Below are 17,172 nucleotides of genomic sequence, written 5' to 3'. Positions count from 1 at the left end.
GACTCCGCCCCCCCCGCTACCTGCCCCCTCCCGACAGGCCATGCGCCAAGAGGGGGGTGTGGGGAAACAAAGTCTGCCGGGAGTTGTAGTTCTGACGCGGAGGATCTCTGGGACCTACAGCTTCCAGAAGGCTGCGCGGCGCGGGCGAGTGGCCTATGAGAAGAGAGGGGGTCTTGGGGCGAGGATGCTTCCTTGGCTCCTGTCAAAAGATTAGGGAGCGAAGCCCAGAGAGTCGGAAGGAAGAGATAGATTTATGCCTATCCTCGAGGCAAAACCAGTGTGAAAATTCCGGATAGGAATATGTGTTAAGTATAACGGAGTCTCTTGGTGTCCAGGACGTCATTTCCTGATAAGGACACTTTCTCAAGTAGGGTGGGTTAGAAAGGCTTAAAGAAGAGCTCCATAGCCTCAGACACCCTAGGCACGTACGAAAGGTCTGTAGGCTGATACTAAAAGATGTGAGGTGCTGTTTTGCAACAATGCAAAACCAGCTCAGGTTATAACACGAGGGTTCTCCAGGATATTTGTTAAAAATGTGTTTAGAAAGAATCTGAAAGTGTCAGAGTTTTAGAGGGGAAGGGCTGGGCCCTCATTCTCTATATTCTATATAAGTCTTTATTCACTGTGGCCTGATTCCTGGCAAAATGGAGAGCTGATAACTGCCTTACTAGCTGTTTGCTAAGTGTGCTTACTGTTCTATTCCTAAATGTTTTTCTTTTTAGACAGATAGTATCTCTCCTCTACTGTGAACCTCCAAAGGTTTCCTCTCTCAAAATAAAAAAAGGTGACATCTGAGCAAAGATCCAAAGTAAGGGGGGAGAAAGACCCCTTCCCTACTTGATTTTTTTCCATAGTGTGTATCTCCATCTAACATGCTATATACTGAACTTGTTTACTCTCTCTCTCTTCTAGATTATCAGCTCCTACATGCCAGGGATTTTTTGACTGTTTAATTCACTGATGCATCCCTAGCCCCTGGAAAGGGACAAACAAGATAGTCTCAAACTCAGTACCCTCTGAGTTTACAATCTAACAGAGGATGACACCATTATAGACGAATGGATAAAGTGCTATGACTGGGTTTATTATGGAGTGCTTTTTCTAGTCTGAGAGGGGAGTGAAAGTTCAAGCAAGACTTCCTAGAAGTCACTAGATATAATCTCCTTGAGAGTGAGGACTACCTCCAGTAGTGGAAGTTGTGCCCTGCACAACTTCACTGGGTACCATTAACCTGCACAGCCATACACAGTGGCCCTGGGGAATATGCTTGATTTGTTCAACAGAACACATGATAGACACTCAATAAATACTTTTTTAAAAATTTTATTTATTTTATTTATTTATTTTTGACTGAGTTGGGTCTTTGTTGCTGTGCACGGGCTTTCTCTAGTTGTGGTGAGCGGGGGTTACTCTTCATTGCAGTGTGCGGGCTTCTCATTGCGGTGGCTTCTCTTGTTGTGGAGCACGGGTTCTAGGTGTGCGGGCTTCAGTAGTTGTGGCACGTGGGCTCAGTAGTTGTGGCACACGGGCTTAGCTTCTCCGTGGCATGTGAGATCTTCCCGGACCAGGGATTGAACCTGTGTCCCCTGCATTGGCAGGTGGATTCCTAACCACTGAGCCACCAGGGGAGTCCCTCAATAAATACTTTTGAACAAATGAATTAAATGTCATCTAAGCTAAGACCTGAAGGTCCACTAATGGTGTTTTGGCATCAAGTTTTATGAACATTTCATTCTCTCTAATTCTTTTGTTTGTTTTAATTTCAGAGACAAAAATGAGACAAGAACTTCAGAACTCCAAAAACAGAAAGCAGACCAAAGAGATTTATTCCAAGTCCTTTTATTTTCTACCAAAGATAATATTATATAACAGTCAGATGTTACCCACTTTGTTTCTCAGCCCTCCATTGCTGGAACTTTCGTTCTCTTCTTTTTCTCTGAGCAGCCTATATTCCTTCCAAGAAGAAAAGGCAGACAAAAGGAGAGGGTGGGTTCACAGTGAAGCTCCATGGGCATAACCAGTAACTGCTTCATAGGGGCAAGGTGCCCTGGGGCAACAACGATGCAACTGCTTTTCCTTTATTTGTCGCACCAAAGGACATAGTCGTTTTTTAATTTGCTAATGGCAACATTTAAAGAGCAAGCATACATATATTTCAAAAAGCGAAATGTCATGAATTTTGGATGGCATTATATATTTCCATTTAAATTATAAAATATCTGTTGGGATGGAACATACAAAGCCTTGTATTAACATGCCTTAGGAACAATAGGGACTGCTTTTTAATTCTCTTTTTTTAGGAGAAGGAAGAATGATCAAATGGCCAGTGCTCAAAAGTCCTCCTGTCACCCCCACCATCACTTAGGTTAAAGCAGGATTGTCCAGTACTTGTCTAGACTCTAGAGCATTGAGTTCATCACTCACAGAGGAAAGAAAAGTGTTTGAGGCTGCAGAAACAGGAAACGGCGAGGCCTTGAAAAAGAGTGTCTCTAATTTGATGACTTCTTTTAACATAAGGCAGGACACACTAAGTGCAATGTGTTCATTGGAAGCAAACAAAGCAAACCTATTTGGATTTTCACATTTTAATTTCAGAACACTCTTGCTTGTGGGAAAGCCACTTAGCCAATTAGTAGGTCTTTCCTCATCTAAAGTAGAATAATGTGTTTTTGAGTGGGTTGCTATGAAATCACGTTAAGCTGTTATCAGAGTCTGTCTCCAAAGTCTTTTTATTTGTTTGGTTGCACTGGGTCTTAGTTGTGGCACGCGGGCTCCTTAGTTGTGGCATGTGAACTCTTAGTTGCGGCATGCATGTGGGGTCTAGTTCCGTGACCAGGGATTGAACCTGAGTCCCCTGCATTGGGAGCACAGAGTCTTATCTACTGTGCCACCAGGGAAATCCCTCCAAAGGCTTTTTAAAAAATTCTTCTCCTTCAGCCATCCCTCCCTCACTTTAGGTTTATGATTTAGGAAAGTTTAGTTTCAAGTCACAGAAATTTAACTCAAACTAACTAATTTAACTCAAAAAGAGGAATTAACTAACTTGTATAACCATAGTGCTGACATGGCCTTGGCCTCAAAAAATAACTGGAACCAGGGGCTCAGTTAGCATCAGAACTCTCTACCTCTTATCTCTGCTTCTCTCTGCATCATCTACCTCATTATCTCAAACCCCTGTATTCTTGTGAATTAGGAGGTTGGGCAGTGGGTGAGGCTGTTGGGAGATCTCACTGAGCAAGCTTCCTCAGGGCAGATGAGGTTGAGGGAATCTGGGGAGGAGCTGAAACTAAGTTTCCACCCTATTTCCCTGGCATAGGAGTTTCCTATTGTTGTTTTAACAAATTACCACAAACTTAGTGGCTTAAAACAACAAAAATGTATTATCTTACATCTCTGTAGGTCAGAAGTCCAACATGGATCTCACTGGGCTAAAATCATAGTATCATCAGGGTTGCATTCCTTTCTGGAGCCTCTATGGAAGAGTCAATACCCTTGCCCTTTCCAGATTTCAGACCTCTCACATTCCTAGCTCTTGACCCCCTACCGACATCTTCAAAGCTAACAATGTCACATCTCTTTGACCCTGACCCTTCTTCTGGTCATCAAATGTCTCTCTAACCACAGCAAAGATAGGTTCTCTGCTTTTCAAGGACTCATGATTAGATTGTCCCACCTGGATAACCCAGGACAATCTCCCCATAGCAAGGTCTGTACCTTTAGTCCTATCTACAAATCCTATCTTTTGCCATGTAAAATTCACAGGTTCCAGGGATTAGGGCATGGACATGTCTGAGGGGCCATTATTCTGCCTGCCACACCACGTTAAGATGATTGGTCTAGGGATGGATCTGACCCAAATAGGGCCTTTGACCTGACCCAAAGGGGGCCTTCTCTGAGAATTTTTTAACTTGAGTTAGCCAGATAATTTTCTCTCTCTCTGGTTATGGAACTGTAAGTATGTGAGTCACCGACTCAAGAGATCATTTTTCCTACCACTTGGTTTTAGAGAATAAAGTAGAATCCTCATTCAGCATAAAAAAATTCCCCAAATCCAACAATTGTTCCGTACTTCTAAATGTACATATATAGTACATAATCTTAGATTCTAATCTCCATAGTTAATCACTCCCTCTTTTCCTTGTTGCCCTTTTCACACGATATTATTAAACTATTATTTATTGAGTACTTGCTGTATGTGAGGCACGGTGCTAAGCATTTTATGATGTAGAAACTAAGGCTCAAGGGGTTTAAGTAAAGTAGTACGTTTACATAGCTAGTATGTGGCAGAGCTGGGATCAAAACAGGCTGTTTGGCAAATTCTTAACCTATACACATATGTTTGTTCATTCATTCCCTCATTTATTCAACACATATTCATCAAGTACCATTAGGCATATGGATCTTAGCCAGACACTCTATTTGCTAAAGGGAGGGGGTACTGTGGACATGACAGTAACATGCCTTTCCCCCTTAGCCAACACTGAGCTCACTGAAGGTAGTAGTGGTGTCTTATTTAGCTAGTTATCTCTACAACCTAGTCTGATGCTTGTTACATAGTACCACTCTAGTGGACTTGGAATTTCCTTTTCTTTTACTTGGAAAAGCTGGAATAGCAAGGATTTAACCAGCTCTGAATAGGTACAATTGCAATTAGGATTTGCAGTCAAACCCAACAAAAACATAATGAAGCTGGCCTGGCATGGGACACCTCATCATAATAGCTGCCAAGTTACTTTGCTAGGGAGCAGGCTGGCTTTGCTCTAACTTATAAAATCCCTAATGAGAGAGTTTATTTTGAATTAAATTAATAACTGGAAATTATTTTAATAGTTCTTGCAAAAATTCAAACTATTTTTAATAGCATAAGCATCCAATATCATTTTATGCCAACATTTTGATCATCAGTCATAGCAAAGCTGCCATCATTAGTGCCTTCAAATCATAGTGGAATGTGCAGATCTAATGTTAATATAAAATACACAACTCTGATGGGGAAGCCTCTTTGTCATATTTTGGAAACTGTCCATATTTTGCAAAGACAATAAGGTAAGCAGCTTTAATCAATTTGCGCCATTCCCCAGGCCTCAAGCTTAAGACAAACTTTGTCAACAAGTGCGGGGAAACTGTCGGCAGATGGCGGAGTCAGGTGGTTCAGAAGCCAGCAGTTGAATCTGGCAAGATACTGACAGCCCGTTAGAGGGCAGTGTGACAACACAATTAATAGTAAAGTCTTGTTTCTTCTTCCTATACTGTTTTCTTCCCTTTACTCCACACCCACACACCAGTGGAACTTAGCCCTTCCTTTAATCCTCCCACCCCCAAAACATGTGGCATATTTTACTAACTGTTTGAGATAATAGAGTGATTTTACATCACAATAATGCCAACAACAAAATAGTACATGTTAGGCATCCCTGTTTTTAAATACTTCACCTACCCTGTCTCTGGGAATTTCTCATTAGCCTCTTTTACATGTGCACTTCAGGTTCCCAAAATGTTGTTTGGCATTCTTAGAAACTCTTCAAACCTCCTTTCTCCTCTGTTTTTCAGGATTCCTTTTCATCTCCCCTATACCAGCTCAGAGCCCACACTTTATGACGAAGAGAAATATAGCTTTTCAGCCCTTGGTTAGCTGCCTTTGCATATCCAAAGGCTCACTGGTACACTGTGGTAAACAGAAGGGACACCTATTCAGGATTTCTTCCTTCAGCAGCCAGGCCTAGGAGAGACTTTGAACATCTCTCTTTTCTAATTCCCAACCAGTCCATCTAACCAGTAGTGGGCAGCATGAGTCATTTTGAGTTTTAAGAACCAGTTTTGAGGCTTCCCTGGTGGCGCAGTTGTTGAGAGTCCTCCTGCTGATGCAGGGGACACGGGTTCGTGCCCTGGTCCGGGAAGATCCCACATGCCGAGGAGGGGCTAGGCCCGTAAGCCGTGACCGCTGAGCCTGCGCGTCTGGAGCCTGTGCTCCGCAACGGGAGAGGCCACAACAGTGAGAGGCCCGCGTACCGCAAAAAACAACAACAACAAAAAAGAACCAGTTTTCTAGAAATGCTATACAGTTGTGATGGATGATAAGACTTACACATCAATGACACAGCAAAATTAGTGAATAAGGCAGCATATCATAAAGTACTAAGTATATTATATATAATATGTATAAAGGTTTATCCAACAGTTGACTTTTTGTTTCTTTCTGATGGCTTTTATTTATTCTTATTCCTCTTCAGTTACTGAATGTTTGACTAAATGGATAAATGTATGTATGAATGAATGAATGAGTAAATGTTTTGCATATTAAATATACTTCATCTGGGCTAGTCAGGAACTAAGAAGTGTTGTTTTAGACTTAGTATAACATGAGGGAAGAAGTTCTGAATTAATTATCCTCTTTAAGAAGCTGTGACCTTACTCCCAACTTCAATCTATGAAATAGGAATAGTAACATAACTACTAAGGATGTGACCTACTACCAAAACAAAAGTAAGTTTTTAAGCAGCACTAGCAGTACTAGTAAACTAATGCAAAGGTAGAAAATTATATACATCCAAATCCCTACAGCAGTCTTAAATGTGTGCCTCTGTTCACACCACTGGCAAAAACAAAAGCAAACAGAACAAAAATGAAAACAAAAGAATTAATTACTATATTAAATACTAAAGATAGAAAGGTGAACAAAACACATTCATTGGCATTCTTCAAAACTCCTCAAATCTATTCCCTTCTCATTCTTTCCTCTCAAGAAGAAAATCATCAAGTAACCAGAATTAATATGGAAGTCAGCACATAGGAGATGAACCTAGCCTGGGCTTCCTAGATTAAAGGATGAATAGGAGTTGACCTGTCAAAAAGAAGGGAAAGAACGTCCAGACCAGACAGAGGGAGCAGCCTGTGCAAAAGTGAAGAGAAAGGAAAGGACATGAGACATTCTGGATGCTTTAAACAGTTTCGTGTGTCTAAGTATAGGGCATGAGGTCTGTGAGGAAATGGTGAGTGACAAGGCTAATAGCCGGTCAGACCGAGGTGAACTCTTAAGAGTGAGGAGCTAGAGATGTATCCTGAAGGTAATGAAGAAAATCAGAAGAGTGACCAAAGAGAGACATAATCTTATGAATTTTACAAAGATCACCCCCATCCCACTGAGTTGGGATGAAGTAAGGGAGAACAGGAAACCACGTAGGGAGTACTGCAGTAATTCAAGTCAGAGATGATCGTAATATATCCTAGGGTGGTAATGACGGAGATGGAGACACCTGAACAAATGTAGAATAGATGCACTTGTCCAGAGAACATAAAGAAGAAGAAAAACTACCAAGGGCAGAATGGGCAATAGTATTATTTAAGAGGAGACAGAAGAAGGATGTTAAAGAAATAAATCATAAAATAGTGACCAAAAAGATAAAAGGAAAAGTAAAAGAGAATAGCTTGTTCAAAATGTATTTCAACCTCTTTCTCGTGGGCTTTTTCTTTAATTTTTTTCTTTTGCTTCAGAAGCTAAAAACTAAAGGCTACATTTCCCAATATATTTGCAACAAAGTGCTCCAGATTAATTTTAGTTCCATAAAACAGATGTATTCACTCACAGCTTAAATTCTGAACTAAATTGTGAGAGGATGGAGTTACACAAGGCATCCATCTTGCTTGTGCAGATCCTGGGAAGCATGACGTGGCTCCGGAGCTGATGGTTCTGATAATGCTTTCCTGATTCTCAGATACTGGCTGAAGTGAAGAGATCCTGAGAGCCAGCTCCTGATTGTGGTACATATATCAGTAACCCTAGGTGTCCCAATTGTTCTGGGAGTAATTCCTGGATGTCTAGGCTAGAGCCTGTTTTTCCAGTCATTCTAACAGATTCTTAAGCGTCTAATTCCATGTATTAAGTCCCTTTCTGCATCAATTTGATAGATAAGTGTATTCATTCCCTAGGGCTGTTGTGGCAAAGTACCACAAGCTGGTTGCTTTATGACAACAGAAATTTATTGTCTCACAGTTCTGGAAGCGAGAGTCCAAAATCAAGATGTCAGCAGGATTGGTCTCTTGTAAGGGTTGTGAGGGAGAATCTGTTCCATGCCTCTCCACTAGCTTTTAGCGACCCGAAGCATTTCTTGTTTTGTGGCAGCATAACTCCAATCTCTGCCTCCATCTTCACATGGTAATCTGCTCCCTGCATGTGTTCACATCATCTCCCTTCTGTGCATGTCTGTCTCTGTGTCCAAATGTCCTCCTTTTATAAAAGCACCAGCCTTGGGCTTCTCTGGTGGCACAGTGGTTAAGAATCTGCCTGCCAATGCAGGGGACACGGGTTCAAGCCCTAGTCCAGGAAGATCCCACATGCCGTGGAGCAACTAAGCCTGTGCGCCACAACTACTGAGCCCACATGCCACAACTACTGAATCCCGCACACCTAGCGCCCGTGCTCCGCAACAAGAGAAGCCACTGCAATGAAAATCCCGTGCACCACAACGAAGAGTAGCCCCCACTCACTGCAACTAGAGAAAGCCCACGCGCAGCAACAAAGACCCAACGCAGCCAAAAATAAATAAATAAATAATTTTGTTTTTTAAAAAGAAAAAGTACCAGTCTTATTGAATTAGGGCTCGCTCTAATGCCCTCATTTTAAGAGGAGAGAGAAGAAGGATTTTAACTTGAAGGCATTTTTAACTTGACTACCTCTGTAAACATTCAATTTCCAAATAAAATTATTTTCTGAGGTACTGGTGGAATATCATTCAATCCATAACAAGGAGTATGACAGAAATATTTGGTATTCTTTAAATGTTCATGTAGTTCTCATAGTTCCCAGCTTCCTTTGCAACTTGGTTGGGGTCACGTGACTAGTTCTGCAATAACTATGAGCAGAGGTGTTGTGTATTTCTTCTGAGCTGGTACCCTGAACATGGAATTCTTGCCTCCAGAACTGTGAGAAAATAAATGTCTGTTGCTCAAGCCAACCAGTCTGTGGTATCTTGTTATAGCAGCTTGAGCTGGTTTCTGGTAAGACCCCTCTTTCTACCTTGCAGATAGCTGTCTTCTTTGTCGTCTTTTTGTGTGTGTGTTTAAGTGTTGATCTTGTTTTAAAAAACATGCAACGTTTCACAAATTTGTGTGTTATCCTTGTGCAGGGGCCAGGCTAATCTTCTCTGTATCATTCCAATTTTAGTATATGTACTGCCAAAGTGAGCACAATAGCTGTTTTCTCAGTGTGTTCTCACGTAGCCTTTCCTCTGTACACATGTGGAAAGAGAGAGCTCTCTGGTGTCCCTTCCTCTTCTTATAAGGATACCAGTCCTATCGGATAAGGGCCCCACAAGTATGACCATTTAACTTTAATCAACTCTTTATAGGCCCTTTCTCCAATTACAGTCACACTGGGGGTTAGGGTTTCAATATATGAATTTAGAGGAGGCACAGTTCAGCCCATAATAATGTCATTAAATGAATGATATAAAATATAAAAAAGCTCACTGCAGAACGTACTCTCCAGATGAGAACCACAGTTAATAGCTTCTTTCTGTTCATACTTTTCACTGTCCAGATGCAAACATATAATATAAATTAGATCATACTATACATACAGTTCTATTTTTTCACTTAGAGTGAAAAAGTTCCTTTTATTATAGTTTTTCTTCACTTATTACTGTATTACAGATGTTTTCCACACCAGTGCATAAAAATATCAAAATATTCTTCCCAATGGCTGCATAGTAGTCTCTTATAAGGAATATTATAATTTATTTAACAGTTTTTCTCTTGGTAGATGATAGATCACTTAGAATTTTTTATCATGGACAATGTTGCAGAAAATATCCCTATACATTTGTGTATTCATAATTATGTTAATATTTCTGCAAAGTAGACTCCTAGAAATGAAATTGCTAAGTCAAAGGCTATGCATCTTTAAAATCTAAATAGATATTGTGTGCTAGTTTAAGTATGTAGGAGTACCCATTTCCTCATACCCACCCGTGGGTAGTATCAATAATTTTACTTTTGCTAATTTAATCAGGTTAAAAAGGATTAATCTCCAAAATATACAGGCAGCTCATGTAGCTCAATATCAAAAAACCAAACAACCAAAGAAGATGTGGCACATATATACAATGGAATATTACTCAGCCATAAAAAGAAACGAAATTGAGTTATTTGTAGTGAGGTGGATGGACCTAGAGACTGTCATACAGAGTGAAGTGAGTCAGAAAGAGAAAAACAAATACCATATGCTAACACATATATATGGAATCTAAAAAAATAAAATTAAAAGGTTCTGAAGAACCTAGGGGCAGGACAGGAATAAAGATGCAGATGTAGAGAATGGACTTGAGGACACGGGGAGGGGGAAGGGTAAGCTGGGACGAAGTGAGAGAATGGCATTGACATATATACACTACCAAATGTAAAATAGAGAGCTATTGGGAAGCAGCCACATAGCACAGGGAGATCATCTCGGTGCTTTGTTTCCACCTAGAGGGGTGGGATAGGGAGGGTGGGAAGGAGACGCAAGAGGGAGGAGATATGGGGATATATGTTTATGTATAGCTGATTCACTTTGTTATAAAGCAAAAACTAACATACCATTGTAAAGCAGTTATACTCCAATAAAGATGTTAAAAAAAAAAAACACGGAAATTTCCTGTTCTTTATGTGTTTGATTAAAAATCTATCCAAAAAAGTCTTGATGCCAGTAACACTATCTCCATCCCAGTTGTGACAAAATGTCTCCAGACTTTGCCAAATGTCCCTGGGGAGGGAGGAGAAAGGAGATAAAAAACCAGGTTGAGCACCACTGTTCTGGAGTGTGTGGAGGCAAAGAATAGGAATACACCCTGGCCACCCCCCAATTTCCTTTCTCCTTTACAAATATTTTGCTGCTTTGGAAAGGCTTTTTATGGATACCTTAATTCCTTTCTCTCTTCCAGCTGGATAGCTGTTTCTGTTTTCATTCTAGTCACCCCAGGACAGGCTGAAGACATACCCTAGAGACACTTGGTGAAGTCTGCAGCTGAGAGGAGAGCAGGAGGGTGTGAGGTCATGGGAGCAGCCCAGAGACAGAGGCCTCCTCTAGACAGGGCTTGTGGTTTCTGGCCTGAGCACAACACTGAAGACTAATGTTCTTCCCTCAGTTTTGACGGTTACAGTGGTTCATAAAAGGGGGGTGGGCAGGTACAGGAAGAAAGGGAAGAATCAGAATCATTTGGGAGAAAATTATACATCCTTGTCCACCTGCCGGCATGTAGCATCAGGCACATCAAAATTGCAGCAAGGTGTGGGATAGGTATGCATGTTTTCAACTCCACACAGAGTAACAGTCAGGTGTTACTTCCTCCCACTCTCTCCTTCCAGTTGAACTACCTGCCTAAGAGGTTTTCTGTGATAGACGAATGGATAAAGAAGATGTGGTACATATATACAATCGAATATTACTCAGCCATAAAAAGGAACGAAATTGGGTCATTTGTTGAGACATGGATGGATCTAGAGACTGTCATACAGAGTGAAGTAAGTCAGAAAGAGAAAAACAAATACCGTATTTTAAATTTTTATTTAAAAAATAATTTTATTTAAATTTATTGAATTTATTTAAATTTTAAATTTTATTTAAAATGATACAGATGAACCAGTTTGCAGGGCAGAAATAGAGACACAGATGTAGAGAACAAACGTATGGACACCAAGCGGGGAAAGTAGCGGGGGGGGGGTGGGGGTGGGGGGGTGATAAATTGGGCGATTGAGATTGACATGTATACACTGATGTGTATAAAATTGAGGACTAATAAGATTCTGTTGTATATATATAAAAAAAAGTTTTCTGTGATATTTAACCTATTGAGGTGTAGCCCTCAATAACAAGTTAAAGATTTTTTGAAGCATTATTCAAACTAGTGAAAAATGATGAAAACACTAATTTGAAAAGATATAGGCACCCCTATGTTCATTGCAACATGATTTATTATAGCCAAAATATGGAAGCAACCTAAGTGCCCACTGATAAATGAATGGGTAAAGAAGGTGTGGTATGATATAGATAATGGAAAATTACTCAGCCATATATGCCAGTGCTTAGAGCATGATGTTAAATGAAACTAATAAAACCTCAGACTACAAACAGTGGGTCCCTATTTTATAAACAGATACCTATAATTTGGGGATCAAGAATGAGCTGTGAAGGTCTATACCTTGGATTCAGGGTGGACATATTTGAGGAATTTACTCTGGTGTTTTTAAGGGAAGGAGAATAAGGGGACAGAATTGAGGGGGCAAAGGCAACTGGGAGGACCATAGAGCAGCTGCACTGTCAACTGTTATTCCCAGCAGAGCTGGATTAAGGGGTGGACCAGCAGGGGAGCTGTCCATGTTGCCATTGTAGGGGATACTGAGGTATCAGTGAGCACTGTTGTGGTGGAAAACAGTGATATGGAGAAAATTGTATTTACCAGAATTCCTCTTAGGAACAGAATGTGGTTAAAATCACTTGTCATAGTTCGAAACCCCAGGGGGCACTCTTTAACAACAGTACATGGTCTCTAAGCTGCTTTTAGTGAAACTGGGTCCAGCTGATTTCCATCTTTTTATTTTGTGAATAGTAAGTATTGGGTTGACCAGAAAGTTTGTTCGGGTTTTCTGTAAGATGTTACGAAAAACCTGAACGAACTTTTTGGCCAACCCAATATATACAACTCTCTTGCCAAAACTGAAGAACCCAGAATACAGTAGAAGAGTTTGCCAGCTGCCCCAAAAGTCTTATTACTCAGTTCTTCCTTCTCTAAGTAAATGTTAAACAAGCATTTCAGTAGCACTAATTTTAAGAGGCACGAAATTATTACTGTACCTGGGAACCTGTATATCCCATTGGGCCCTCATCCCTGGCCTCCTTCAGAGCTCATAAAGATCAGGATTATTGGCAGAAACTGGAAGAATTTTTCTTTGTTGTAAGCTGGTTGTTATGTTGGCCAAGGAAACTTTTGAATTCTAAGATCTAAGCAGCCTATGTTGTATAATTGGGGCTCAGGTGACAAATAGTGATGCAAAATGCAGGAGCTGGGGATGCTTTCTTCTGTGTGGAGCCAAGCTTAACTGCCAGATAATATCCTGCAGCTAAGAGGAAGTTTGAATCTGCCGAGCTGCCGCCACGACTAGTAAATGATGGCAGGTGGTGAATGTCAGTAGCTCCTTAATAATGGCATGTTTCTTCTTAACTTCTAAATATATTTTTTAGGCTTCAGAAAAAAATGGAAAATACAGAGAAGAAAAGTTAGGAAAAAAATCACCCAGGATTCCATTTTATTTTTAAATTTCAGACATTGATCTTTGCTTTGGCTGCTTGAAGTCTGATTTTCTGCTCTAATCTCATACTGGTTTCATGGTTTTCTTGCTTTGGGTTCTGAATTGTGAAATGTATAACTTGTTCTATTGCACCTTTTCTATTGTTGCTTGAAAACAGTAGCTCAGGTCCTCTGTGGAATTTAGGACTTTTAAAATAAATGAAGGTCTTCCCTGGTGGTGCAGTGATTAAGAATCCACCTGCCAATGAAGGGGACATGGGATCGAGCTCTGGTCCGGGAAGATCCCACATGCCGTGGATCAACTAAGCCTGTGCACCACAACTACTGAGCCTGTGCTCTAGAGCCCGCGAGCTACAACTACGGAGTCCCGCGCACCTAGAGCCCATGCTCTGCAACAAGAGAAGCCACTGCAAAGAGAAGCCCGCGCACCGCAATGAAGACTAGACCCCGCTCGCCGCAACTAGAGAAAGACCCAAAACAGCCAAAAAAAATTAAAAATATATAAATTAAAAAATAATAATAATAAAATAAATGAAAATACATTAGTGAAGGTCACTGATGCAGCCCTTGGTCTCTCTGTGAGAACACCAAATGCATGAAGGAGCTCTGGAAGTTGGAAAGGTGAGAGATATTATCAGCTTGTTATCTCTTTTATTCTCACATGATTTTTTCCTACTCAAATTCCATTAGCATTTCTTGGATCTCTTAAATAAACCAATCATTAATAAATATCAAAACAACCAGGAACAATCATAATTCCTTTAATAAGTTTGAAACAATGTGTAACTTTATAACGTTTTAGATATTGATTTGTTCAAATTTCCACTCTGATTAAAATAGGATGCTTCTCCTGTTTTTATTTCATTTTATAAATCTTACATTAGGTTGAATCACAGATGACAAGTGTGGGATGGGTCAGAAATTTTCCTCGTGAATGTTGACATACACATATTTTGTGACAGTATGGCTAATATATTTTAAAATATCCAGAGTATTTTGTTTACAAAGAACATATCTTCTGATTAGAGGAATGACAAAATATAGGGATAGAATTATTTGTATGCTAAGAGAAATTTTAAAAGAAATTTAAAAGGAAACCTACTGTCAGCATATTCAAAGTAATCCTAGACCTTAAATATTGATACAATAAGCAACTAGCATATATACCCTGATACCAAAACCAGACAGATGTCACAAAAAAAGAAAACTACAGGCCAATATCACTGATGAACACAGATGCAAAAATCCTCAACAAAATACTAGCAAACAGAATCCAACAGCACATTAAAAGGATCATGTGGGGTTTATCCCAGGAATGCAGGGATTCTTCAATATATGCAAATCAATCAATGTGATACACCACATTAACAGATTGAAGGATAAAAACCAAATGATAATCTCAATAGATGCAGAAAAACCTTTTTACACTCATTTATGATAAAAACCCTCTAGAAAGTAGGCATAGAGGGAACTTACCTCAACATAATAAAGGACATATATGACAAACCCACAGCCAATGTCATTCTCAATAGTGAAAAACTGAAACCATTTCCACTAAGATCAGGAACAAAACAAGGTTGTTCACCCTCACCACTATTATTCAACATAGTTTGGGAAGTTTTAGCCACAGCAATCAGAGAAGAAAAAGAAATAAAAGGAATCTAAATAGGAAAAGAAGTAAAACTGTCACTGTTTGCAGATGACATGATACTATATAGAGAGAATCCTAAAGATGCTACCAGAAAACTACTAGAGCTAATCAGTGAATTTGGTAGAGTAGCAGGATACAAAATTAATGCACAGAAATCTCTTGCATTCCTATACACTAATGATGAAAAATCTGAAAGAGAAATTAAGGAAACACTTCCATTTACCATTGCAACAAAAAGAATAAAATACCTAGGAATAAACCTACCTAAGGAGACAAAAGACCTGTATGCAGAAAACTAAAAGACACTGATGAAAACATCAAAGATGATACAAACAGATGGAGAGATATACCACGTTCTTGGATTGCAATAATCAACATTGTGGAAATGACTATACTACGCAAAGCAATCTACAGATTCATTGCAATCCCTATCAAATTACCAATGGTATTTTTCACAGAACTAGAACAAAAAATTTCACAATTTGTATGGAAACACAAAAGACCCCGAATAGCCAAAGCAATCTTGAGAAAGAAAGATGGAGCTGGAGGAATCAGGTTCCCTGACTTCAGACTATACTACAAAGCTACAGTAATCAAGACAGTATGGTACTGGCATAGGAACAGAAATATAGATGAAGGGAAGAGGGGAGAAAGCCCAGACATAAACCTACGCACATATGGTCACCTTATCTTTGATAAAGGAGGCAAAAATATACAATGGAGAAAAGACAGCCTCTTCAATAAGTGGTGCTGGGAAAACTGGACAGCTACATGTAACAGAATGAAATTAGAACACTCCCTAACACCATACACAAAAATAAAATCAAAATGGATTAAAGACCTAAATGAAAGGCCAGACACTATAAAACTCTTAGAGGAAAACATAGGCAAAACACTCTGTGACATAAATCACACCAAAATCCTTTATGACCCACCTCCTAGAGAAATGGAAATAAAAACAAAAATAAACAAATGGGACCTTATGAAACTTAAAAGCTTTTGCACAGCAAAGGAAACCATAAACAAGACAAAAAGACAACCCTCAGAATGGGAGAAAATAAATGAAGCAACTGACAAAGGATTAATCTCCAAAATACACAAGAAGCTCATGCAGCTCAATGTCAAAAGAACAAAAAACCCAATCCAAAAATGGGCAAAAGACCTAAATAGACATTTCTCCAAAGAAGATATACAGACTGCCAACAAACACATGAAAGGATGTTCAACATCACTAATCGTTAGAGAAATGCAAATCAAAACTACAATGAGGTATCACCTCACACCAGTCAGAATGGTTGTCATCAAAAAATCTACAAACAATAAATGCTGGAGAGGGTGTGGAGAAGAGGAAACCCTCTAGCACTATTGGTGGGAATGTAAATTGATATAGCCACTATGGAGAACAGTATGGAGGTTCCTTAAAAAACTAAAAATAGAACTACCATACGACCCAGCAATCCCACTACTGGGCATATACCCCGCGAAAACCATAATTCAAAAAGATACATATACCACAATGTTCACTGCAGCTCTATTTACAATAGCCAGGACATGGAAGCAACCTAAGTGTCCATCGACAGATGAATGGATAAAGAAGATGTGGCACATACATACAATGGAATATTACTCAGCCATAAAAAGAAACAAAATTGAGTTATTTGTAGTGAGGTGGATGGACCTAGAGTCTGTCATACAGACTGAAGTAAGTAAGAAAGAGAAAAACAAATATTGTATGCTAACACATATATATGGAATCTAAAAAAACAAACAAACAAAAAAAAACGGTTCTAAAGAACCTAGGGGCAGGATAGGAATAAAACCTGGGACGAAGTGAGACGGTGGCATTGACATAGCTAGTGGGAAGCAGCCTCATAGCACAGGGAGATCAGCTCCGTGCTTTGTGACTACCTTGAGGGGTGGGATAGGGAGGGTGGGAGGGAGACATATGAGGGCGGGGATATGGGGATATATGTATACGTATAGCTGATTCACTTTGTTATACAACAGAAACTAACACAACATTGTAAAGCAATTATATTCCAATAAAGATGTTAAAAATAAATAAATAAATGCTGTAGTGCTTTACGATTTTCAAAAAAAGAAAGAAACCTACTGTCAGTATATTCAAAGTAATCGTAGACCTTAAATATTGATACAATAAGCAACCAGCGTATAGGAAACACTCAATATTTATTTATTTATTTATTTTAATGGTGGGAGTATGGCTTATTAAGCTGTTCC

At 39.6% G+C, this 17,172-nt stretch overlaps 1 non-coding gene across 1 annotated transcript; it reads right to left on the bottom strand.

Moving 5' to 3' along the window:
* Nucleotides 1-9,077: 9,077 nt before the first annotated feature.
* Nucleotides 9,078-9,184, bottom strand: LOC115802876 (U6 spliceosomal RNA). The gene has a single exon (XR_004023455.1). It is a non-coding gene; the product is annotated as a U6 spliceosomal RNA (small nuclear RNA).
* Nucleotides 9,185-17,172: the final 7,988 nt, after the last annotated feature.

Source organism: Delphinapterus leucas, chromosome 11 (assembly GCF_059928025.1).
Source record: "Delphinapterus leucas isolate spDelLeu-1000000601 "Yukka" chromosome 11, BTC_Dleu_Yukka2, whole genome shotgun sequence".
NCBI classification, from domain to species: Eukaryota; Metazoa; Chordata; class Mammalia; order Artiodactyla; family Monodontidae; genus Delphinapterus; species Delphinapterus leucas.
Note: the sequence above shows the minus strand (reverse complement) of the source record. Positions and strands in the feature narration are given on the sequence as shown.